The sequence below is a fragment of the Bos indicus genome, chromosome 1 (assembly GCF_029378745.1).
Source record: "Bos indicus isolate NIAB-ARS_2022 breed Sahiwal x Tharparkar chromosome 1, NIAB-ARS_B.indTharparkar_mat_pri_1.0, whole genome shotgun sequence".
NCBI lineage: Eukaryota > Metazoa > Chordata > Mammalia > Artiodactyla > Bovidae > Bos > Bos indicus.
The window spans coordinates 59,231,958-59,259,716 of NC_091760.1; the positions used below are offsets into that span (position 1 = coordinate 59,231,958).

At 38.5% G+C, this 27,759-nt stretch overlaps 2 pseudogenes; both read left to right on the forward strand.

Annotated features, from left to right (window-relative positions):
- Nucleotides 1-13,855, forward strand: part of LOC139176756 (protein Aster-C-like) — a 26,995-nt pseudogene extending 13,140 nt beyond the window's left edge.
- On the forward strand, nt 12,098-27,544 carry LOC139182786 (elongation factor 1-alpha 1 pseudogene; annotated as a pseudogene).
- Nucleotides 27,545-27,759: the final 215 nt, after the last annotated feature.

The window sequence follows — 27,759 nt, forward strand, 5'->3', positions numbered from 1 at the left end:
ACGAAAGTAATGATGTATTCCCCATGGATTAGGTCCCAGAGGAAAAGCATACAGAGCTCTGCAGCAGAAACATTTATTTAGTAAAACCTCTTAGTGATGCAGAGCTCGCAGCTATTGGGAGTAGAGAAAGAAATTTTCTGTTATGTAGGTTTATAAGATGACATCCTTTACTGGATTTTTTTTTAATACAAGTATTAATGCTTTGGGTTAAGTACTTACTATAATATTAAGCAGTCTTTTGTACCTTGGTATTTCATTACTATTAAGTTTGCATTTAAAAATATTTGTCCGTGCTTGTGATGGGTCTGTTAAGATTTTCTATTTCTTCCTGGTTCAGTTTTGGAAAGTTGTACTTTTCTAAGAATTTGTCTATTTCTTCCACGTTGTCCATTTTATTGGCATATAATTGCTGATAGTAGTCTCTTATGATCCTTTGTGTTTGTGTGTTGTCTATTGTGATCTCTCCATTTTCATTTCTAATTTTATTGATTTTATTTTTCTCCCTTTGTGTCTTGATGAGTCTGGCTAATGGTTTGTCAATTTTATAAACAAATGGGATATAATTAGAATTAAAAGCTTCTGCACAACAAAAGAAACTATAAGCAAGGTGAAAAGAGCCTTCAGAATGGGAGAAAATAATAGCAAATGAAGCAACTGACAAACAACTAATCTCAAAAATATACAAGCAACTCCTACAGCTCAACTCCAGAAAAATAAACGACCCAATCAAAAAATGGGCCAAAGAACTAAACAGACATTTCTCTAAAGAAGACATACAGATGGCTAACAAACACATGAAAAGATGCTCAACATCACTCATTATCAGAGAAATGCAAATCAAAACCACAATGAGGTACCATTTCACACCAGTCAGAATGGCAGCGATCCAAAAGTCTACAAGCAGTAAATGCTGGAGAGGATGTGGAGAAAAGGGAACCCTCTCACACTGTTGGTGGGAATTCAAACTAGTACAGCCACTATGGAGAACAGTGTGGAGATTCCTTAAAAAACTGGAAATAGAACTGCCATATGACCCAGCAATCTCACTGCAGGGCATACACACCGAGGAAACCAGAATTGAAAGAGACACGTGTACCCCAATGTTCATCGCAGCACTGTTTATAATAGCCAGGACATGGAAGCAACCTAGATGTCCATCAGCAGATGAATGGATAAGAAAGCTTGGTACATATACACAATGGAATATTACTCAGCCATTAAAAAGAATACATTTGAATCAGTTCTAATGAGGTGGATGAAACTGGAGCCTATTATACAGAGTGAAGTAAGCCAGAAAGAAAAACACCAATACAGTATACTAATGCATATATATGGAATTTAGAAAGATGGTAACGACAACCCTGTATGTGAGACAGCAAAAGAGACAAAGGTGTATAGAACAATCTTTTGGACTCTGTGGGGGTGGGGGAATGATTTGGGAGAATGGCATTAAAACATGTATAATATCATATAAGAAACGAATCGCCAGTCCAGGTTCGAATGAGGATACAGGAAGCTTGGGGCTGGTGCACTGGGATGACCCAGAGGGATGATATGGGGAGGGAGGTGGGAGGGGGGTTCAGGATGGGGAACATGTGTACACCCGTGGCGGATACATGTTGATGTATGGCAAAACCAATACAATATTGTAAAGTGAAAAAAAAAACATCATAAGGGACTTAGGGGGTAAAAAAGGCAAGGTGCATGTAAACCAAGCAAGGAAGTAGGAGAAAGCATGAACTTGACAATCAATTTCTTCACTTTTTATAGTGCTGTCTAAAATGGAAACATAGTTAAATATAAATAAAGACAGAAATGAAAAAAATAAAAATATTTGTCACTTGTATATGCATGCATGCTGAGCTGCTTCAGTTTTGTCTGACACTTTGAGGCCCCACGGACTATAGCCTGCCAGGCCCCTCTATCTGTGGGATTCTCTAGGCAAGAATACTAGAGTGGGTTGCCATGCCCTCTTCCAGGGGCTCTTTCTGACCCAGGGATGAAACCTGTGTCTCTTTGTCTCCTGCATCACAGGCAGATTCTTTACCACTGAGCCACAGGGAAGCCTATGTACAAATAAATAGTATGCCTGCTGCTGCTGCTGCTGCTAAGTCACTTCAGTCGTGTCCGACTCTGTGCAACCCCAGAGGTGGCAGCCCACCAGGCTCCCCCGTCCCTGGGATTCTCCAGGCAAGAACACTGGAGTGGGTTGCCATTTTCTTCTCCAATGCACGAAAGGGAAAAGTGAAAGTGAAGTTGCTCAGTTGTGTCCGGCTCTTAGTGACCCCATGGACTGCAGCCCACCAGGCTCCTCCGTCCATGGCATTTTCCAGGCAAGAGTACTGGAGCGGGGTGCCATTGCCTTCCCCTATGTTTTAGTAAAAATATTTGGATTTGATTTTTTTCTAGGTCATGGTCTAGTTTTTCTAATTGTACAGGAAATCGAAGTCTTTCTTGTGTGCTTTGTCCTTGACTTATGGTGTGATCATAGTATTGTTATTCACAGGTGAACTTTTCCACTTGTGGGGGATGAAACTTGCCACAGTCCTGGTCTATATGTACATCATGATGATTAATTAATGCTTCCCTGTAAAAATTGTTTTAAAATGCCCAAGAGGATTAATTAGTATGTTTATAACATACTCTGGCAACTTTGGAGAAGAGGCTTCCTATAATACATTGTCCTTTACAACATATCTTGACTTTTTTTCAAGCTAAAATGATATTTTGGATTTTCACTTTGGAAATTGAAAAGATTAAACTAATTTTCCAATTTCTGTTGCATTAAAGCATATTTTAGGAAATTAAAATTTTTAATTGAAGATATTGTTTGAAATATCTATGTCTCTGAACACTTTTAGACTTAATTATAAAGAATAGGAACTAACACTTTTGACAGTATGGAGAGAGGACTATCTAACTTAAAAGCTCTTTTGCTACAAAGTACCTAGAAATTCTGGATGAAATGTTACAAACATATTTGTAATCAAATGCTTTTCTGGGCTCACAGGTAGCAAGGGAAATACCTATGGGCTAAAGGAGAAGAGGGAACTGATTATCAGATTTGTGAGCATATGAATGTATGCCAAGGCAGCCCTGAGGAGTTTATTAGTCTCAGTAGCCAAAGGTTTAATGGCCACACTGGGATAGAGGATGGTGCCTTTCTGATTTGTAGAAATTAGAACTGAGAACTCTTTATAAAGCCATGTCTCTTGAAGAGTTTTACCCTCTGTGGAAGGGCAGGTTGAAGACAAGGAAGCTTATCTGTCTAAACTTGGGCTTGGGTTGGTGGGAGAAACTGGGATTTACTGTAGTTCATCTTTCATAAAGTTTTGGGACTTGGATTTAATACTTTATGAGTGAGCAGAAAGAGATTCAATAAATAGCATGTTAGTCCTTCAAAAACTTCATGTCAAAGTACCAGAGTGAGCTTCTATGACTGTAGTCATACTTTTCTCAGTCATGACATTATTTTAATTGCATTATTTCTCTGCTCAAGATGTTACTTAGTAATAAGTAGTAAAGTAGTAAAATGACCTAAAGATAGTCAGTAAAAATAAGTATATGGAGTATTGACATCTGGAAAAAAGTGTGTGAAAGTGTTAGTCATTCAGTCATGTCCAACTCTTTGCAACTCTAAGGGCTGTAGCCCACCTGACTCCTCTGTCCATGGCATTCTCCAGGCAAGATTGCTGGAGTGGATAGCCATTCCCTTCTCCAAGGGGTTCTTCCCGACCCAGGGATTGAACCCAGGTCTTCTGCATTGCAGGCAGATTCTTTACTGTCTAAGCCACCAGGGAAGCCCATTGACATCTGAACCAGCATTATAAGTACTTTAAACATTTCCTCCTCTTATGTAGAATTAACACCTTCGTTCTATCCCTACTAACTTTTCCTTTTTTTCCTCTTTTTTTTTCCACTTGTAGTTTGAGATAAATACTATTTTTCCATTAAAAAAATTTTTTTTTGGCTGCACTTCAGGGACCTTCATTCCCTGAATGAAGAGCTTGAACCTACACCCTCTGCACTGGAAGGTCAAGTCTTAGCCACTGGACCACCAGAAAAGTCCCAAGATAACTTAAGATTCACATGGTTCTAAGAAATAATGAGAGATTCTGTACGCTTTAAAAAGTTTTCCCTAATGGTAACATCCTGCAAAACTGTAGTACAGTGTCATAGCTAGCATATTGATAGTGATAAGGTCAAGTTTTAGAACATTTCTATCACTAGAAACATCTTTTTTTTATAGGTTACAGCCCTTTTATAGACACAACCATTTTCTTTCTTCCCCTTGCCCCTACTTAACCCCTGGCAACTGCTAATTTGTTTTCTATTTCTGTAATTGTGTCATTTCAAAAATATTATATAAAGGGAATAGTATAGTTATGTAACACTTTATGTTGGCTGTTTTCACTCATCATATTTCCCTGGAGATCCATTCATTTTGTTTTCTGTACCAATAGTTCATTCCTTTTTAATGCCAAGTAACATTCCATGGTATGGATGAATTCACCATTCATCCATTGAAGAATACCTGGACTGTTTCCAGTTTTTGATTATGATAAATACAGCTGCTGTAAACATTGATGTACAGGTGTTTGTGTGAACATACGTTTTCCTCTGGGCTATATGCCCAGGAGTGCAGTTGCTGGGTCATCTGATAGTTGCATGTTTAGTTTTACAGAACTGCCAAGCTTTTCTAGAGTGCTATACCATTGTACATTCCCACTAGCAAAGTGTGAGAGACACAGTTTCTCTGCATTCTTGCCTCCTCACTGAGGGTTTTTATCATGAAAAGGGCCCTTTTGTGTAAATCTGAATTTTAGAATATAGCCATACCTTGTTTTATTGCATTTTACTTGTTTGCATTTCACAGATACTACATTTTTTACAAATTGAAGTTTTGTACGAACCCTATGTTGAGCAAGCCTATCAGTATCATTTTTCCAACGACATTTGCTCACTTTGTGTTTCTGTGTCACAGTTTGGAACTTTTTCAATATTATATTTGTTATGGTGATCTGTGATCAATGATCATTGATGTTACTATTTTAATTGTTTTGGGGTGAACTATATAAGACAGCCTCCTCGGTTGTGTGGCTTGTGGGATCTTAGTTCCTGGACCAGGGATTGAACCCACAACCTTGGCAGTGAAAGCTTGAAATTTTAACCACTGAACTGCCAGAGAATTCCCCAGCAGCAGGGTTTGAGAGGATTGACAGTAGCCCCTTGCGCCAGGCTTTTTTTTTTTTTTTTCCTTTGTCAGTTTTTTTAGAGGTTTTCTAGTTTCACTGATAATTTAAAAATAATCATCTCTTTTTTCATTGATATTCTAATTGTTTTTGTGTTTCTGTTTCATCGATTTCTGTTCTATATGTAATCTTTATTATATATAATACTTTTTTGCTCATGTTGGGTTTATTTTGCTCTTCCTCTTCTAAGTTTTTGAGTTGGACAATGAGATTATTACTTTTCTTCTTTCCTAATGTATGCATTTAGTGCTATAAATTTGTTTCTTAGCTTTCATTGTGACCCACAGATGTTGATATATTGTATTTTCATTTTCATTCAGTTCAGTATACTTTTTTATATCCCTTGAGGCTTTCTCTTTTACCCGTGGATTATTTAGATATGTGTTTTTTAGTATCCAAATGTTTGAAGATTTTTGTGCTCTCTTCCTGTTATTGATCTGTAGGTTGATTTCATTGTGGTGAAACACAATCTATATAATTTCACTTCTCTTAATTTGTTGAGATATGGCTGAACATATATTCTATCTTGGTTTATGTTCTAATACTGTGAAATGTGAACAAAATGATGTGAAAAATGACGTGTGTCGTTTCTAGAGGGGAGCCCTTAGAGTTGGTACACTATTTGCCATCTTCCTGTCCTAGGATGGTGGAGCCCTTATTAGCATATGTCCCTATGTTAGGACAGTGTGGAGCTAAGGCTTTTGCCAACCCACATTGTTCATTTATATTTAAACAAGACGTAAACCCTTGTTCTTGTAAGCACTGAGACTTTGAGGTTTGCTTATTGATACAGTAGTCTAGTCTTTTATGACTAATGTACCAAGTTAATTTACTCTTTATTTTTTCACTGTATCTTATTCCAATCTGTTGCCCAAAACTGCCTTAAAAATCCGCTTCTGAGATTGTGGCATGAGCTGCCACAGATATTAATCACTGAGACTCTCCAGATCATTTTTGATTAGCTAGGTACAAGCCATTAAGACTTTTGGACTGCAAAATGCTAGCATATTGAATTTTACTGTGTTTGCATGTAGAAATGTGCACCAAAACTATTTGAATTACTTAGAGTGAGAGGGTTGTTATTTTTTTGAAAATAATATTAGAGAAAGAGGAAATTGGGATCTTTAAGGACAGATACTTAGCATTCTGATTATAATTATACAGTTAATAATACTATATTATATACTTAAAAGTTGCTGAGAAACTAGATGTTCTCACCACAAAAAGAAATGATAATTATGGGATGTGATGGAGGTGTTAGCTAGTGCTACAGTGGTAATCATATTGCAGTATATAAGTGTATTAATTAACACATTGTATACTTTAAATTCATTCAAGTATATGAATAAATAAAACTGGATAAATTTGTACAGTTAGATGTCAATTGTATCTCAAGATTTTTTTTAAATGGATAAGGACTAAATATTTTCTTCCTAGAATATGAACATTGCCTTCAGTGTAAAATAAAATGAAATAATTTTGAATAAATTATAATAGTTTTTCAAATTATGCAATTTATCTCATTAAATTTTTTAACAAATAATTTTTATTGCAGTATAGTTGCTTTACAATGTTGTATTAGTTTCTGCTGTATATCAAAGAAAATCAGTTATACATATACATATATTATCTCTTTTTTAGATTTCCTTCCCATTTAGGTCACCACAGAGCACTGAGTAGAGTTCCTTGGGTTATATTGTATGTTCTTATTAGTTATTTATTTTATACATAGTAATGTTTATTTGTCAATCCCAATCTCCCTGTTTATTTCACCCTCTTACCCCCATGGTAACTATAAGATTGTTTTCTATATCTGTGACCTATCTCTGCTTTACAAATAAGTTCATCTGTACCATTTTTCTAGATTCTACATATAAGTGGTATTATACAGTATTAGTCTTTCTCTTTCTAACTTACTTCACTCTGTATGTCAACTTAAACTTGAAATTTAATTTTTTATGTAATTTCAATTTTTATAAATTTTAGGAATTTTTAAAAATTTGAAAATAGAAAATTATACAAAGAAGAAAAGTGAAATTCCTTGTTTTCTTACCAACCAGAGAAAACTATTCTGAGATATTTCCTTCATTTTTTTCCCTTGTATGCATGTGAACTTTTTTTCCTTTGGTATAATTGGCATCAGTATGTTTTGTTGTTCAGTTGCCAAGTCGTGTCTGACTGTTTGCAACCCCATGGACTGCAGCACGCCAGGCTCCTCTATGCTCTGTTATCTCCTGGAGTTTGCTCAAATTCATGACCATTGAATCGGTGATGCTATTAATGTCTAACCATGTCATCATCCGGAGAAGGCAATGGCACCCCACTCCAGTACTCTTGCCTGGAGAATCCCATGGATGGAGGAGCCTGGAAGGCTGCAGTCCATGGGGTCACTGAGGGTTGGACACGACTGAGCGGCTTCACTTTTACTTTTCACTTTCATGCATTGGAGAAGGCAATGGCAACCCACTCCAGTGTTCTTGCCTGGAGAATCCCAGGGACGGGGGTGCTTGGTGGGCTGCCGTCTATGGGGTCACACAGAGTCGGACACAACTGAAGTGACTTAGCAGCAGCAGCAGCAGCAGCAGCATGTCATCATCTGCCATCCCCTTCTCCTTTGGCCTTCAGTCTTTCCCAGCATCAGGGCCTTTTTCAATGAGTCAGCTCTTTGTATCAGGTGGCCAAAGTATTGGAGTTTCAGCTTCAGCATCAGTCCTTCCAATGAAATTCAGGGTTGATTTTCTTTAAAATTGACTGGTTTGATCTCCTTGCAGTCCAAGGGACTCTCCAGTACCACAGTTCAAAAGCATCAGTTCTTCAGTACTCACTCTTCTTTATGGTCAGCTCTCAGATCCATACATGACTACTGGAAAAACCATAGCTTTGACCGTAATGGACTTTTGTCAGTAAAATGATGTTTCTGCTTTTTAATACGCTGTCTGGGTTTTTCAGAGCTTTCCTTCCAAGGAGCAAGCATCTTTTAATTTCATGGCTGAATCACTGTCTGCAATGATTTTGGAGCCCAAGAAAATAAAATCTGTTATTGCTTCTACTTTTTCCCATTTGCCATGAAGTGATGGGACCTGATGTCATGAGCTTAGTTTTTTGAAAGTTTTAAGCTAGCTTTTTCACTGTCCTCTTTTACCCTCATCAGGAGGCTCTTTAGTTCCTCTTCCTCATGTATTGACTCTTTTATCATTATGAACATATCTTAATCTCTAGGAATATTTCTTGCCTTAAAGTCTGTTTCAGCTGAGAGTGGTATAGGAACTCCAGTTTTCTTGTGATGACTGTCTGCATGGTGTATATATCCATTCTTTTACTTTCAGCTTCTTTGTCTTTTTGTATCTAAGTTGTGTGTCTCTTGTGGACAGAGTATAGTTGGGTCTATTTTTATCCAGTTTGACAATCTCTGTGTTTAACTTATTTATATTTATTGTATTTACAATATATATTTACATTTTAATTGGAAATTTACAAATTAGTTGGAGATAACTTAGATTTACAAATAGCCATTTTGTTGTTTTCTCTGTATCTCATATATATTTTTGTTCCTCTGCTCCCCCTTTATGTGTCAAATAAATACTTTTTAGGATACCACTTCAGTTCCTCCTGATTTAAAAATGTAGTTGAGTGTTTTTAAAGGATTGCATGAGGGATTACAGTGTACATCATAACCTCTCACTGTACACTTCAGATTACTAACTTAATTCTGCTAAAATAGTGAACCTTTGTTCCATCCTAGCTCCATTATCTCTCCCCTGCCTTTATATATATATATGCCTCATATGTGTTTTATATGTATGGTACATATATATGTTTGTTCTATGTGTATATCAATTTCACTTTAATGTGTCAAAGTCTGAATCTCTTGTCTTTATCTTATTTGGGATTCATTACTCATCTTTGATTTGTACCTTGTCCTCAAATTTTGAAAAATTTGACCAGTATTTACATATTCTTCTGCCTCCCTTTTCCTTCTGATACTCTCATTACATGTATTTTGATTCACTTAATGCTGACACACAGGTCTCTGAGTCTCTTGTTTATTTTCTTCAAACGTTTTTGTTTCTGTTCTTCAAATTGGATAAGTTTTATTCATCTGTCTTTAGTTCACTGATTCTTTCTCTGCTATTTTGAATCTTCTTTTGTACCCCTCTACTGAATTTTTTATTTTGGTGACTATAGTTGTCAACTTCAGAATGTCAGGGTTTTTTTTTTTTTAATTAAAAAAAGTTATTCATTAAGATTCTCTGTTGAGATTCTCTACTTGTTTATATGAGTCACTATCATCATACTTTCCCTTAATTCTTTGAGCATTGTTCTCATTAGTTCATTGAAGATATTTTAAATAACTGCTTTGATGTCTTTGCTAAATCTAGTATCTTGGAATCATGAAAGACTCTATTGCTTGCTTTTTCTCTTCTTATTATGAGTCACATTTTCCTATTTTTTTTGTTTCATATTTTTTTTGAAAATTGGAAACTTTAATAACATATTATAGCAGCTGTGGATTCTGATGGCGTCCTTCCTATCCCTAAAACTTGTCGTTCCTGATTTTTGTTTAGAATTTGCCTAGAGTAAATCTGTGAAATATGTTTGTCCTGTAGTGTGTGGAAACAATGATCTTTGCTCCATTTATTATCATTGTTGTTGTTTGTTTTTAAGGCTAGTTTCCTGTGTCACCCCTCGTATCAGTCAACAATTAGTCAGAAATTGTGCTTAAATACAGAGAGCCACTAAGGCTTTCCGCTTCCGCTGACAGATCTGTGTATAGATTGGGTAGTGCATTCAAAATTCAGGTCATTTTAAAATTTGTCCCTGTTTTTATGTTCCTTTGAGACTTCTTGTATTTCCATCCAGGTGTCTTGCTGAAAGTATTACTTTTGTTTCAGGTTTGGAGGACTTGTTAACAAAAGTCACTTGTTACACACAATAAACAATTTCAATATTTAATTGAGGATTAGTTGACTTAATTTCAATATACAGTCATTAAAAGAGAAATAGAAACAATAGTGAAAAGTACAGCACATACATCACCAAATTGGGCCAACCAGTGTGCACATGTGTGTGCTTAGTTGTGTCTGACTCTGTGACCCCATGGACTGAGCCTGCCTGGCTCCTCTGTCCATGGGATTTTCCAGGTAAGAATACTGGAGTGAGTAGCCATTCCCTTCTCCAGGGGATCTTCCCAAACCAGGAATCAAACCCAGATCTCCTATACTGCAGGTGGATTCTTCACCAGGGAAGCCTGACCAACATGTAGACTTAAAAACAGCCCTAAGAAATCCCATGTGACAGCTATTTGGAGTCCCAGTTGGGAAAAGGTCTTGGGCAGTACATCCACTCCATGGATAAGACCTCAAATTGCAGTTTCTGGGGCTCCCACTTATAACCCCAGACTGCAGAGTGATATCATCCGTTTGCATGCAAAAATTCACCTCTGGTTTTACTTTAACATTGTTACAATGCTGTTTGTTTTATATTGTGAGTCATAGGATTTTGTCAAACCTTGCTGCAGTTGGTCAAACCTCCAGGTACTCAAGAGTTCCAAGACCCACTCCCTTTCTTATCTGAAGTGCTGCCTGACTCTCTGCTCTTGCAGGCAAGCACGGAATTTGGTCAGTGTCCAGGCAGGTTAGAAGCAAAATCAGGGGCCTGCTATCCTGCTTCTGAAGCCTGAACAAGACTTCCCGCATGTTAATTTCCTTGATACCAGGAGTGTGTGGCTAGTTTGGGATGTCTCCAATCTCTCTTGCACATGCTTGTAGCCCCTGTTTATCTAGGATTACATGAAGAGTGTATTAAGTTGATCTGTGGCTGCCTCTCCTCTACAATCTCTCTGTTAAGTCCCCTACTAATTTGACAGTCTGCTTGTTCTTGTACTAATAGAGATTTCAACCTCATACTTGCTTGGATAGCTTCCGAATTTTTCCCTTCACTTCTGGGATACTGCTGCTGCTAAGTTGCTTCAGTAGTGTCCGACTCTGTGCAACCCCGTAGACGGCAGCCCACCAGGCTCCCCCATCCCTGGGATCCTCCAGGCAAGAATACTGGAGTGGGTTGCCATTTCCTTCTCCAGTGCACGAAAGTGAAAAGTGAAAGTGAAGTCGCTCAGTCGTGTCCGACTCCTAGCAACCCCATGGACTGCAGCCCACCAGGCTCCTCCGTCCATGGGATTTGCCAGGCAAGAGTACTGAAGTGGGGTGCCATTGCCTCCTGGGATAGGTTTTCTGTTTTCTACTCTGAATCAACTCAGCTCTGCTCTGTCAGCCTCACTGCTAGTTTTCATGGCCTGTTCCACCTTGCAGAACTACTACACTGACCTAACTTGTGGGGAAGAATGAGTAATGGGAGCAGCCCCAGGAAAGGATGCCACAGACTTCTGATGTTCATACCCAGATTCAGTAGATTTTCCTGATGAAATACTTCTCATTTTATTGTATGCCTATGGTCAATTTCCAGTCAATTGAGATGATTGTTTTTGACAGTTTTTTCCCCCCCAGCTAGATGTTTGATTTTGCAGAATATTTGCCAGAGTTCTCACTCCATCATCCTGGAAGCATCCTTTACTTCCTTTTGATGTTTTTTTTGAAATGTTTATTTTATGTGGTTTTTCATATAAAGACGTACAGAATATTGCACAAAAAGGGTATGATTTTAAAGTCCATTTAAATTTTATTTTCTAAGATACTACAATTCAGCTCATTTAGTGATGATTATAATTAAACAGAAAATTAATTTTTTATTGTTGCAGATTTCAAGTTCCACCTATAAAGACAGGAATGAAGAGTAAAAGACAGTTTGCACATCTGCCTGATGCAGAGAAGCTGATAGCAGGTAAAAAATAAAAAAAGTCAAGAAGGTACAAAAACTCTTTTACTACCTCATCAAAATAGAGTTGATGAGTGATAATATTCATAGAATATTTAAGCCTTTATGCTCAGCAAAAACTGTTTTTCAGGATAAACAGCCTCTTATCACCTGTCATCAGACAATATAAAATGAAGTTGTATAGATATGTGTGTCATTGGCACTGTATCTGGATAGTACAATTATAGGTAGTTTTAGATTTCTACTTTGTAAAAGTCTGTATATTCCAAGTTTTATACAATGAACAGGTTTATTACAGCAGTGAGGAATAATACAAAAATTTAAAATTTTTTAAAAAGCACATATACATATTGAAAAATACAGACAAAATATTAACCAAAATTACATACCTATACAAATTAACCAGAGACCCATCCAAAGGACCATCCCTCTAGATGGGCCCATCCTAAAAAAAATCAGTCCTGAAAATTCACTGGAAGGACTGATGCTGAAGCTGAAACTCCAATACTTTGGCCACCTGATGCGAAGAACTGACTCCTTGGAAAAGACCCTGATGCTGGGAAAGACTGAAAGCAGGAGGAGAAAGGGACGAGAGGATGAGATGGTTGGATGGCATCACCAATTCTATGGACATGAGTTTGAGCAAGCTCCAGGAATTGGTGATGGACAAGGAACCCTGGTGTGCTGCAGTTCATGGGGTCACAAAGAGTCAGACATGACTGAGCAACTGAACTTAACTGAACTGATACAAATTAAAATATATAATTGGGATCATTCTGTACAAATGGCTTTAACTTTTAGATTTAACCACATATTGGATCACTGTCTTCTGAAACAAAGAATCTTTAACCTTTAATTTTAAAAAACAACTCACTGACATTTCAAATCCACAGTTTCATACTTTTATAGATTAGTTCAATTAGTATTTCTTAGTACTCAGTCTGTGCCAGAGACCATGATGTTTCTGAAGAACTTGGAGTCCCGTGGAAAAACATCATATATAAACAAAGCACTGTGATTCAGGTTATATGAACAGTTTTAGCAAGGTACAGAAGTATTACCTGGAAGTAAAGATTTAGTGTGCACCACAGTATCCTTCTAACTGATCTCTCTCCTAGTCTTACATGCCTTCATTCTATTCAGGGCTATAGGTATAGTGGTTTTTCTAAGATGCACATCTGATCAGTTTAAAACCCTTTATGAATGGTATTCCAGTAAGCTTAGAATAAAGCTTGACTGCCTTTCTATGTGGCCTTTTGTATATGTTAATTATCCTCTCATCTGTCTTTATCAAGTTCCCTTCAGTCTCTAGTCTTTTTTGAAGTCAGCTTTCTTTATATATGTCATTTCCTTTTGTTTTGGGGCTTTTTTTTTACTTCATTTTACCTAGAATTGTTTTCCCTCTTCTATACCTGGTTGTCTTTTATTTATGTATTTTAAAATATATATTAATGTATTATGTCTATTTGCATGTATATTTTGTTTATATTTCTCATTTAGGCATGCCTTTACTGTAAGTTTGACGGGGCTGATACAGCTCTTATATTCATCTACTGTTCACCAGAGTAACAGTAGTAGTAGTTAAAATGTGGAAACACTGAGCTCCCCCCCAAGTGACTCCTCATACCTTAGCTCTCCTGGCTTCTCTTGTAGGATTCCCAGGGCCTTCCCATAATCCAGCAATGAAAGGTTTATATCTGATAGAGAAAGGTCCTGATCCAGCACTGTGGTTGGTGACCAGTGTTATCATTGTAACTATCACCTCTGGATAGATACCTCTAGTATGTACTCTTGTACTGTCCTTCACATTCCTCAGAGTCCCTTGGACTGCAAGGAGATCAAACCAGTCCATCCTAAAGGAAATTAGTCCTGAATATTCATTGAAGAACTGATGCTGAAGCTGAAACTCCAATACTTTGGCCACCTGATGGGAAGAACTGACTCATTGCAAAAGACCCTGTTGCTGGGAAAGATCAAGGCAGGAGGAGAAGGGGACAACAGAGGATGAGATGGTTGAATGGCATCACCGACTCGATGGACATGAGTTTGAGCAAGCTCTGGGAGTTGGTGATGGACAAGGAAGCCTTGTGTGCTGCAGTCCATGGGATCACAAAGAGTAGAATACAACTGAGCGACTGAACTGAACTATTTATATTATTGGGCTTCCCAGGTGGCGCAAGTAGTAAAGAACCCACCTGCTAATGCAGAAGACATAAGAGGTTAAATCCCTGGGTCAGGAAGATTCCTTGGAGGAGGGCACAGCAACCCACACCAGTATTCTTGCCTGGAGAATTCTATGGATAGAATTCATATGCCTGTCGAGCTACAGTCCATGGGGTCACAGAGAGTCGGACATGACTGTGATTATCACTTTCACTTTTATCTATATTATTTGCTATTGTAACTCTAGTACAAAGGTCAGTATTTGACATATAATAATGGGTACCCAGTGATTGAATGGATGGTTGATGGATAGAGAAATGAGTGAGTAAATGAATTATCAGTGTCACTTAAAATCAGCAGAGTAGATGTGATCAACCACAGATAACATATAGAGTTAAGGTAACACTAACAAAAGAATCATGGCATCAGTAGAAGAAAATCCAGTAAAACTCAAATTTAGAAGGAAAGGTCAAATAATGTGTGAAGCAGAAGAAAGTAGTATCAGTATTTTGGGTATAAAGAGTTGTTAAGAATCATAATAGTTTAACAGTATGAAATACAGTTGAACTAAGTGAAAATAACAATTTGTGAAGTTGATCTAAAGTAACTATATAGAGGAAATATACAGTGTTAAATGAACATTTTAAAAAATGAAAAGAAAATAGAATCAATAACTAAGGTTATACCTAGTAAATCTATAAAAGAAGAGGAAATTAAACCTAAAGCTACCAAAGAGAAAGAAATGATAAAGACTAGAGCATAAATTAATGAAATTGAAAACAGAGGAAAAAGTAGAGAAAATCAACAAAGCCAAAGTTGGTTCTCTGAAAAAACTGATAAAATTGATAGGCCGAGAATCTGGTTAACCAAGAGGAATGATAGGTGACATGTCTTACCAATATCAGCAGTGGAAGAGGGTTCATCACTGCTGGTCCCCTGAATATTAAAAAGATAATAAAGAAATACTGTGAACAACTCTATGCCCAAAATACAATAATTTAGTTAAAATAGACCAATTTCTTGAAAAACACAAACTACCAAACCTCACACAAGAAGAAACATATAGCTGGAATAGCTCTATACCTATTAAAGAAATTGAATTTATAGTTAAGAACCTTCCATAAAAAGAAAACTCAATGTAGACAGTGTCAGTGGTGAATTCTAGCAACCGTTTATGTAAGAAATAGTATCATTCCTTCCAGAAAATAAGAAGGATCACTTCCCAACTCATTTTATGAGATTAGTATTACCAAAATACCAAAACCAGACAGAAACATTCTAGGAAAAGACTAATATCTGTCATGAACATAGAAATAAAGAGATGCAACAAAATATTAGCATATGAGATTCAGCAATTTTTAAAAGAGATTATGCATTATGACCAAGTGGGGTTCATTCCAGGAATGCATGGCTGGTTCAGCATGTTAAAAAAAAGAAAAATCAATCAATATATTTTATCATCTTAGACCAAATATGAAAAACCATATAATCATCTCAATAGATGCAGAAAAAGTATTTGACAGAATTCGACATTCTTTCATATTAAATCTCTCAGCAAGTTAGAAATAGAACTTATTCTACTTCCTTAGAAGAAACTATGAAAAACCTCCAACTAACATTGTACTTAATTATGACTGAATGCCTTCCACCTAAAATTAGAAACTAGGTAAAAATGTCTTCTCTCACTGTTCTTACTCAACATCAGTTCAGTTCAGTCGCTCAGTCATGTCTGACTTTTTGCGACTTCATGAATCGCAGCACGCCAGGCCTCCCTGTCCATCACCAACTCCCGGAGTTCACTCACACTCATGTCCATCGAGTCGGTGATGCCATCCAACCATCTCATCCTCTGTCGTCCCCTTCTCCTCCTGCCCCTAATCTCTCCCAGCATCAGGGTCTTCTCCAATGAGTCAACTCTTCACATGAGGCAGCCAAAGTATTGGAGTTTCAGCTTTAGCATCAGTCCTTCCAATGAACACCCAGGACTGGTCTCCTTTAGAATGGACTGGTTGGACCTCCTTGCAGTCCAAGGGACTCTCAAGAGTCTTCTCCAACACCACAGTTCAAAAGCACCAATTCTCCACCGCTCAGCTTTATTCACAGTCCAACTCTCACATCCATGACCACTGGAAAAACCATAGCCTTGACTAGATGGACCTTTATTGGCAAAGTAACATCTCTGCTTTTCAATATGCTATCTAGGTTGGTCATAACTTTTCTTCCAAGGAGTAAGCGTCTTTTAATTTCATGGCTGCAATCACCATCTGCAGTGATTTTGGAGCCTCCAAAAATAAAGTCTGACACTGTTTCCCCATCTATTTTCCATGAAGTGATGGGACCAGATGCCATGATCTTCGTTTTCTGAATGTTGAGCTTTAAGCCAACTTTTTCACTCTCCTCTTTCACTTTCATCAAGAGGCTTTTTAGTTCCTCTTCACTTTCTGCCATAAGGGTGGTATACCCAAGTAAGACGGTAGGTGTTGTGAGAGGGCATCAGAGGGCAGACACACTGAAACCATAATCACAGTAAACTAGCCAATCTGATCACATGGACCACAGCCTTGTCTAACTAAATGAAACTAAGCCATGCCATGTGGGTCCACCCAGGATGGGTGGTTCATGGTGGAGAGGTCTGACAGAATGTGGTCCACTGGAGAAGGGAATGGCAAACCACTTCAGTATTCTTGCCTTGAGAACCCCATGAACAGCATGAAAAGGCAAAATGATAGGATACTGAAAGAGAAACTCCCCAGGTCAGTAGGTGCCCAATATGCTACTGGAGATCAGTGGAGAAATAACTCCAGAAAGAATGAAGGGATGGAGCCAAAGCAAAAACAATAGCCAGCTGTGGATGTGACTGGTGATAGAAGCAAGGTCCGATGCTGTAAAGAGCAATATTGCATAGGAACCTGGAATGTCAGGTCCATGAATCAAGGCAAACTGGAAGTGGTCAAACAAGAGATGGCAAGAGTGAATGTCGACATTCTAGGAATCAGTGAACTGAAATGGTCTGGAATGGGTGAATTTAACTCAGATGACCATTATATCTACTACTGTGGGCAGGAATTCCTTAGAAGAAATGGAGTAGCCTTCATGGTCAACAAAAGAGTCCGAAATGCAGTACTTGGATGCAATCTCAAAAACGACAAAATGATCTCCGTTCGTTTCCAAGGCAAACCATTCAATATCACAGTGATCCAAGTCTATGCCCCAACCAGTAATGCTGAAGAAGCTGAAGTTGAATGGTTCTATGAAGACCTACAAGACCTTTTAGAACTAACACCCAAAAAAGATGTCCTTTTCACTACAGGGGACTGGAATGCAAAAGTAGGAAGTCAAGAAACACTTGGAGTAACAGACAAATTTGGCCTTGGAGTACAGAATGAAGCAATGCAAAGGCTAATAGAGTTTTGCCAAGAAAATGCACTGGTCATAGCAAACACCCTCTTCCAACAACACAAGAGAAGACTCTACACATGGACATCACCAAATGGTCAACACCGAAATCAGATTGATTATATTTTTTACAGCCAAAGATGGAGAAGCTCTGTACAGTCAGCAAAAACAAAACCCGGAGCTGACTGTGGCTAAGATCATGAACTCCTTATTGTAAAATTCAGACTTAAATTGAAGATAGTAGGGAAAACCACTAGAGCATTCAGGCATGACTCAACATTTTACTAGAAGTTTAAGTGCAGTAAGTGCAACAGACTTGAAATAAAAGGCATATACATTAGGAGAACAGGAAATAGAAACTAACTTTATTGCCAATAGACATGATTATTCATTTAGAAAATCTCAGATAATCTACAAAAATTTCTAGATTTAATGAGTGAATTTAGTGGTGTCTCGGTGGTAAAGAATCTGCCTGCCAATAAGGGAGATGCAGATTTGATCCCTGGGTTGGGAAGATCCCCTGGAGAAGGAAATGGGAACCACTCCAGTGTTCTTGCCTGGGAAATCCCATGGACAGAGGAGCTTGGCAGGCTACAGTCCATAGGGCCACAAAAGAGTTGGACACGACTTAGCGACTAAATAACAATGATAACAAAATTGAAAATTATTTGAAGCTAAAAGAAACATTTATATACACTAGCAAAGAACAATTGGAATTGAAATTTTAAAAATAACATTTACATCAGAACTTCCCAATAATGAAGTACGTAGGTATAAATCTAACAAATATGTAGGCTCTATATGCTAACAAATGTAACACATTAACAAAAGAAGTCTAAATAAATGTTTATAGATTGGAAGACTCAATATTATTGAGGTCTCCGTTCTCTCAAATGAAAAACCCCAGAATATTTTTTCATAGATGAGGAAATAGACAAACTGATTTTAAAATTTGTATGGAAAAAACAAAGGATTTAGAATAGCCAAAATAATTCTGAAAAAGAACAAAGCTGGAAGACATACATTACTCAATTTCAAGACTTACTATAAATCTGTAGTAATCAAGACAGTCTGAGATTTGCCAAGGATAGACATTTAGATAAATGGAACAGAAAATAGCTCAGATATAAATTCATACAAATATTGTGAACTCATTTTTGACAAAGGTGCAAATGCAAAAATAATTTAATGGAGAAAAGTTCATCTTCAACAAATGGTACTGGAACAATTAGATGTCCATAAGCAGAAAATGAATGAACCTTGAAGCAAAACACACTATTTACAGAAATTACCTCAAAATGGATCATAGAACTAAATAGAAAACTGTAGAATTTGTAGAAGAAAACATCTGGGTTTTTTCCCTAGAGGAAATCTCTGTTTGAATTTGATGATGAATCTTTAGGTGTAACACCAATAGCATGATTTATACAAGAAAGAATCGATAAGTTGTACTTCATCAAAATTAAAATCTTTTGCTATGCAAAAGATACATTTTAGAGGGTGAAAATATAAGACACAAACAGGGAGAAAATAGCTGTAAATCACATATCTGATTAAAAAAACAAACATACACGTCTATCCACAATAGAAACTATTCTTAAAAGTCAACAGTAAGAACACAAACAACCCTATTAAAAAATGGGCCGATTAGCTTTTTTGCAATGGGTTTGCTGCCAGGACACAGGTGTCATGAAAACCACCATTAAACCTAAGCAAAAATGGGAGAGGAAAAGACCCACATCAACATTGTTGTCATTGGGCACGTAGATTCAGGGAAGTCTACCATGACTGGCCATCTGATCTACAAATGTAGCGGGGTCGACAAGAACAATTGAAAAGTTCGAGAAGGAGGCTGCCTAGATGGAAAAGGGCCTTCATTTATGCCTGGGTCTTGGACAAACTGAAAGCTGAATGTGAGCGTGGTATCACCGTTGATATCTCCCTGTGGAAATTTGAGACCAGCAAGTACTATGTTACCATCATTGATGCGCCAGGACACAGAGACTTCATGAAAAACAGGCACATCCCAGGCTGACTGTTCTGTCCTGATTGTTGCTGCTGGTGTTGGTGAATTTGAAGCTGGTATCTCCAAGAACGGGCAGACTTGTGAGCATGCCCTTCTGGCTTACACTCTGGGTGTGAAATAACTAATTGTTGGCGTTAACAAAATGGATTCCACTGAGCCAACCTACAGCCAGAAGAGATACGAGGAAATTGTTAAGGAAGTCAGCACCTACATTAAGAAAATTGGCTACAACCCTGACACAGTAGCATTTGTGCCAATTTCTGGCTGGAATGGTGACAACGTAATGGAGCCAAGTGCTAACCTTCCATGGTTCAAGGGATGGAAAGTCACTCGTAAGGACGGCAGTGCCAGTGGAACCGTCCTGCTTGAAGCTCTGGATTGCATCCTGCCACCAACTCACCCAACTGACAAACCCTTGCGTTTGCCCCTCCAGGATGTCTGTAAAATTGGTGGTATCAGTACTGTCCCTGTCGATAGGGTGGAGACTGGTGTTCTCAAACCTGGCATGGTGGTCACCTTTGCTTCAGTCAATGTAAGAACTGAAGTGAAGTCTGTAGAAATGCACCATGAAGCATTGAGTGAAGCCCCTCCTGGAGACAATGTGGGCTTCAATGTCAAAAATGTATCTGTCAAAGATGTTTGTCATGGCAATGTGGCTGGTGACAGCAAAAATGACCCACCAATGGAAGCAGCTGGCTTCACAGCTCAGGTGATTATTTGGAACCATCGAGGCCAAATCAGTGCCCGATATGCACCTGTGCTGGACTGTCACACAGCTCACGTTGCTTGCAAGTTTGCTGAGCTGAAGACTGATCGTCTTTCTGGGAAAAAGCTGGAAGATGGCCCTAAATTCTTGAAATGTGGTGATGCTGCCATCGTTGACATGGTTCCTGGCAAGCCCGTGTGTGTCGAGAGCTTCTCTATCTTCCCCAGGGCTGTTTTTTTGCTGTGGATGACATGAGACAGACAGTCGCTGTGGGTGTCATTAAAGCAGTGGACAAGAAGGCAGCTGGAGCTAGCAAGGTCACCAAGTCTGCCCAGAAAGCTCAGAAGGCTAAATGGATATTATCCCCAATACCTGCCACCCCAGTATTAATCAGTGTTGGAAGAATGGTCTCAGAACTGTTTGTCTCAATTGGCCATTTAAGTTTAGTAGTAAAAGACTGGTTAATGACAACAATGCATCGTAAAACCTTCAGAAGGAAAGGAGAATGTTTTTGTGGTCCGTATGTTTTGTGTGTGGCAGTTTAAGTTATTTATTTGTAAAATCAGTACTTTTTAATGAAAACAACTTGACCAAAAATCTGTCATAGAATTTGAGACCCATTAAAAATAAGTTTAATGAGGAAAAAAAAATGGGCAGATTCTTTACCAAAGGAGATATATGGATGGCAAATAAGCATATGAAAAATTGCACACTATCATAGGAAAATACAGATTAAACACACAATTAAATAAATGACATATCTAATAGAATTGCTAAAATTAAACACTAAAACAGTGGACAACACCAAATGATGATGAGGCTGCAAAGATATAAGACTCCCCTGTGTTGGAAGATGTGAGTGAGTGTGATTGACCTCTACCATAGAGAGCTCACCAGTCAGGTACCTGATATTGGTCCTTGTTCTAGCTGTCACTCTTTGTGATTCTGTGTGGAGTCTCTCTGGAGTGGGATAGCTTCAACCTTCTCTTGTGTATTTTTTGAGCTGAGACTTTCTCTACACTGTGGCTTATCCATTAGTGTCCACTTTCTGTCTCTTAAAATTTAATCAAAACTTCTAGTCAACCAATGTACGCATTCTGTCTACCCCTCAGCATTGCAAAAGGAACAGAACTAGACACTCATGTCAACTTAGACCAGAAGTTCCATGGACTAGATTTGTTCTATGTACTATTCACACTTCTAAATATGATCGTTGCTTTGAATGTATTCTCTTGGGAGAACGTATACTTTTTATAGTGACACCATTGCTCAAAACATTTTTTAATGTCTCTGATTAAATGAGTGAACAAGGTAGATTTTTTACCCTAGAAAATGTTGCACTGGAGAAATATAATTCAAAACAAAATATCCTACCCACCCAGAAAACCTCTCTACAAAAGTAAAAGAGAAAGAAAACACTTGGTTTTATTATTGAATAAGCATTAAATTAGAGTGTGATGGACATCACAAGCAATCTGCAAAAGAGGTTGTGAAGGCAGAAAGAAATCTCCTCTTTTTATGTAGGCAGGCAGATACAGCCATTACACATATTCTAAAGGTAAGTAATAACTAGCCCTCAAGTTGAGGCTTCCCTGGTGGCTCAGAGGTTAAAGCGTCTGCCTGGAATTCAGGAGACCTGGGTTCGATCCCTGGGTCAGGAAGATCCCCTGGAGGAGGAAATGGCAACCCACTCCAGTACTCTTGCCTGGAGAATCCCATGGAGGGAGGAGCCTGGTAGGCTACAGTCCATGGGGTTGCAAAGAGTTGGACATGACTGAGTGACTTCACTTTCACTTTCAGCCCTCAAGTTAGAGGACTTGACAGCACCATATGTCATATCAGTTTATCCTAAATTCATCTGGTAATTGGGTCAGCTATGTTAGCTAATTGGCTTTATCCAAAGGAAAAATAAACTCACTTCTTAAAGACAGGAGTTAGTTTGCAACTTGAATCAAGGCAGCCATGGAAATTACCCAGTCAGAGAAACTAGGAGATGGGGTCTTATCATCCCTGTTGTTTGAAAGAGGTGGCTCCCAAGTCCTGGAGGAAACATCAGGGTTATAAAACTGGCAAGAAGCCTATTTTGCTTTTAAAAAGATTTCACATCTCACAGGTGCAGAGAAAGAATTTACAGGCTTTCTAAGGAAAATGCTCTAAAGAGAGGAGGGGGGTCTCTTTCCGTTTTTTTTTCACCAGAGAAAATTAATTTTTTCTTTTTCAGTTTGCATCTGTCCTTACAGTTTGCTCAGGTAAAAAGCAAAGGAACAACAACGACAAAACCAGCAATGTAAAGTATAAAAAAATGCGAATGGTTATCTTTTGTAGTTTATGTACAAAATTATAATAGAAAGCAATCCTAAAAATGTTGTTCCAGAGTCTGACTTAAGCAAATCACTGTTCTTGGACTCCCAAAGATGATTGTGAGGTAGGAGATAGATGGGCTTCAGATTGGAAATTTACAATCAGCCACCCTTCTGCTTTCATTTCTTGAGATAAGAGATAGGTGGGCTTCAATTGAGGAATTTACAACTAATAAAAACAGAGTAAATAGCCAGTCTTTGTCTCTTAACTCAAGGGAATAATCATGGCAAGGACAAAGGACAAAACCCTGTCTGATAAGCGAGACACTACACATGCGCAGAAAGGCTCCTTGGAGTAAAAAATCAGAGGGTCATTTGAGGCCATAATGAGTCACGCTTGATCCATCTTGGCTAGGGTGTGCGTGCACACCCCAGGGAGGGTCCTGAGACAAATTAACCAGGTGGGACAAAGCAAGGTGATTGGCCTGAGGGAAGACCCGGAAGACTGCCCCTTCATAAAGGATTTAAACTTAACCAAAAGGCGTGACTTTCTCTCTGAGCTAGCCCACACGCCTTTCCACGTGTACTTTTCAATAAACTTTACTTTACTCTTTTCCGCCTCCTTGCCTGAATTCGTTCTTGACTAGGCAGGCAAGACTAGGGAACTTAGCCCTAACTGCTGGCTCCTGTGGCCCATTGGTTAGGACTCCTGGTCTTGGAAACTAGGAGCCTGCTTCCAGCTACCTTTCGCTGCTGCTTGCTGCAAGCTGCCACTTACAGCAAGCTGCCACTTACTGCCACTCATGTCTGAAATCAATTGCTGCTAGAAAAGAATACTTTGGGATGTGTGTTTCCTGCTGTTATTGCGTAAAAAACACATTCTCTTAATTCATCATCATCTCCCTTACAGAGCTATGCCTAAATTCTTCTGTAAAATTAAATAGTACATAAATAATACATTGTTCATTTGAAAATGAGTGTACGACTTATTGTGCAAGCTTACTCTGGGAGTATATAGTGCTGATTCACTCCATCTGTATTCCTGTTAACACTTTTCACATATTTCAACTGTATCCTTTGTTATATTTTAGTTAATAAAGTAAATCTTTAGGCATTGGAGCCATTCACTTGGCTGAAATTGGTCACGTAAAAACTAGCAAGTTGATGTTAATACGTGCATCAAAGTGACCTGTGCTGCTTGGTTAATTTACTTAACTTTATTTAAATTTTCCAGTAACCAATTATAAAGTTATAAAAGGGACTTCCCTAATGGCTCAGTGATAAAGAATCCATCTGCAATGCAGGAGAGGCAGGAGAGGCAGGTTTGATTCCTGTGTCAGGAAGGTTCTCTCAAGGAGGAAATGGCAGCCCACTGTAGTATTATTACCTGGAAAATCCCATGGACAGAGGAGCCTGGCAGGCTACAGTCCATGGAATCACACAGAGTTGGACACAACTGAGCACGAACACACACACACACAGAATTATGAACACATAAAACAATTTTTGACAAACATAATTCAATTGTGGATTAATCAGACTGTTAACATGACTCAAGTCAGGTAGAAGATTGCCTTCTGAAGTGCCGATTAGTGTTGTGGTACAGGTTTATTAGTCAGTAGGGAAACTGGGAGGAAAAAAAGGTAAAATCCCTTTGCTTTTAAAAAATTTTTTGTCCATATCTTGTCTGGGACTTATTGCTAGGAAGCCATCTTATAAAAAAACAACCTAAGTGAGGTAGGAGTTTATTACAATAAAACATACCTGTTTTAGAGAGATTGTTTTTAAAAACCACTGAAAAAAACCTGTCAATCTATATCAAATAGTCTTCAGTTAAAATGCTAGCATATCTTTGAATAGAGTTAATGAAGGAAAGTTATGACCAACCTAGATAGCATATTCAAAAGCAGAGACATTACTTTGCCAACAAAGGTCCGGCTAGTCAAGGCTATGGTTTTTCCTATATGGATGTGAGAGTTGGACTGTGAAGAAGGCTGAGCGCCGAAGAATTGATGCTTTTGAACTGTGGTGTTGAAGACTCTTGAGAGTCCCTTGGACTGCAAGGAGATCCAACCAGTCCATTCTGAAGGAGATCAGCCCTGGGAGTTCTTTGGAAGGAATGATGCTAAAGCTGAAACTCCAGTACTTTGGCCACCTCATGCGAGGAGTTGACTCATTGGAAAAGACTCTGATGCTGGGAGGGATTGGGGGCAGGAGGAGAAGGGGACGACAGAGGATGAGATGGCTGGATGGCATCAGACTCGATGGATGTGTCTGGGTGAACTCTGGGAGTTGGTGATGGACAGGGAGGCCTGATGTTGCAAAGAGTCATGGGGTCGCAAAGAGTCGGACACGACTGAGCGACTGATCTGATCTGAATGTAAAATAGAGCAGCGGTTCTCAAATTGTGGTCCACAGACTAGCCACATTGACGTCAGCTGGGACCTTGCTAGATGTGCACACTCTTCCCCCAGCCCAGACGTAGTTAATCGGAAACGTGGGGAGGGGCCTGGAAATCTGTATTGTGATCAATCTACCAGGTATGTCTTTTTTTTTTAATTAAAAAAAATTTTTTTGAACTTTTTGTTTTATATTGGAGAGAATCCAACTGCAGTTTAGGAGACACAGGTTCGATCCCTGGGTCGGGAAGATCCTCTGGAGGAGGACATGGCAATCCCTCCAGTATTCTTGCCCAAGAAATCCCATGGACAGAGGAGCCTGGCAGGCTACAGTCCATAGAGTGGCAAAAGAGTTGGATACAACTTAGCGACTAAACAACAGCCAATTAACAATGTTGTGATAGTTTTAGGTGAACAGCAAAGGGACTCATCCATACATATACATGTATCCATCCTCCCCACAAACTCCCTTTCCACAGACTGTCACATTATACTCAGCAGAGTTTCCTGTGCTATACAGTAGGACTTCGTTCTACCACATATTTCTGATCTGATATTTGAGAAGAACTGAATTAATAAAATGTTTCAGTGGTTTAGATAAAAGTTTCAGAATACCTCAGGATGACCTTTAGCCCCATCCCTGTTTTAGAAATGCATACTAGTGAATGAGTAACTTAATCTGCTTAATTATTTACTAGGATTTTTTCTTTTTTGATTTGGTGGTGTCTCAGTTCTGTTTTGCTGAAGGAAGCACTGTGAAAGACTTGAATTCCTTTGTTAAGATTTTAGTATTTGCTTAGAAATTTAACATGAGCAAATTTAAATATCTTGGGATTCATAACCTTAATAACTTTTTCCTAAAATTACTAGTCACTTAATATTATTTAAAAATATATCAATTAAGCTAAATCTCCTCATAGCAGCTCTTTATAGCTTATTAATAATTTAGCAATGCTTTTTACATTAGCCACAGAGCCATGTCTTAATCTTAGAGGTGCGGTGTTAACTTACTGGTAGGCAGTGGCATTTATCAGAGCCCTCTTGATTTTGCTGGATTTTAGTGCTGAGTTAGAAATGACCAAATTTGAAGCTAAACTTAAAATATATAAAATTTATAGAGTCATCCCTCCCTCACTCTCATCCAGCATCTAATTAGTTACCAATTCCCTATCCGTGTGTGTGTGCAAAGTTGCTTCAGTAGCGTCTGACTCTTGGTGACCCTATAGACTGTAGCCTGCCAGGCTCCTCTGTCCATGGGATTCTCTAGGCACGAATACAGGAATGGGTTATCAAGCCCTCCTCCAGGAGATCTTCCTGACCCAGGGATTGAACCCGTGTTTCTTGTGTCTCCTGCACTGGCAAGTGGGTTCTTTACCTCTAGTGCCATCTGGGAAGCCCCAGTCAGTACTACCCCTTAAATATCTCTGAATCTAACTACTTCTTTCTCTAGTACTGCCATCTTTTGGTCTGAGCCACCATCAGTTTCCCCCTGGATTTCCTAATGATTTATCTAAATCCATTCTCACAGTGTGAATTATTTGGTGTTTAATAACATACATCTGATTATGTTCCTCCACTTGATACTCACTGCTGGCTTTTCATAAAGTCCACTGTCTGCCATGGTCTGTGAGACCTTACATGATCCAGCTTCTCCAGCTTCTCTAGCAGGAGATCTATCTTTGTATAGTTGCTTAAAGGTATTGTTTCTTTCTACCACAGGGCCTTTGCACATCCTGTTCCCTCATGGTCCAGTTGACCCTTTATTGATCTTTAGATTTCAGTTTAAAAGTCACTTTTTCTGGAGAACTTTTCTATATATATTCTCTCTGCCCCATACCCCATACCTATATGCTCCTTGTTGTACACTTTCAGCTTTCTCCACACTTTGGTCATTAGGCTGTTTTTCTATCTGTTTATTGTATACCTTCTCCACTAGACTGCATTCCACAAGGGCAAGTTTTATTTCTCATAACCTTGCTGCTACTGCTACTGCTAAGTCACTTCAGTCGTGTCCGACTCTGTGTGACCCCATAGACGGCAGCCACCAGGCTCCCCCATCCCTGGGATTCTCCAGTCAAGAACACTGGAGTGGGTCTGGTAACCCTAGTGACTAGCAAAAAATATCTGGTGTGTGGTGCTCAAAGTATAGGAAGAAGGGAATGAATGAATGAATGAACTAATGAACAAAGCGATGACTTTCCCTGGTTAAAGTACTATGAGATTTGTGAAGTTGGCACAGTTTTTAGTTACTAAGCCGTTCCTTATTTCTTGTGTATGTAGATTATGCTTGTGCTCTTCAGAGGGACATTTTGCTTCAGGGACGACTCTACCTTTCAGAAAACTGTATGTTTCTATAGCAACATCTTCAGATGGGAAACTACATTAAGACATGTTTTCATTAGATTTGCTGATATAAATAATCGCATAGACAAGTATGTATACAGCGCTCCTAAAAACAGTGTACTTTAGATTTCAAAGTAAGTTGATATATATTTATCTATACTTGTATACATCTACATTTATTTATGTGTAGTATAAGTGTGTAACATATTTTTCTTAATACATCGAGCTCCATTTGTATATATTTAATATAATTGGGAAAGAGATTTCAGGTTGAAAAAAGCTTGAACACACCTCCTTTGGCTGCCAAAAGCAGGTCTTATGTGACAGACTGAGTTTTGTTTGT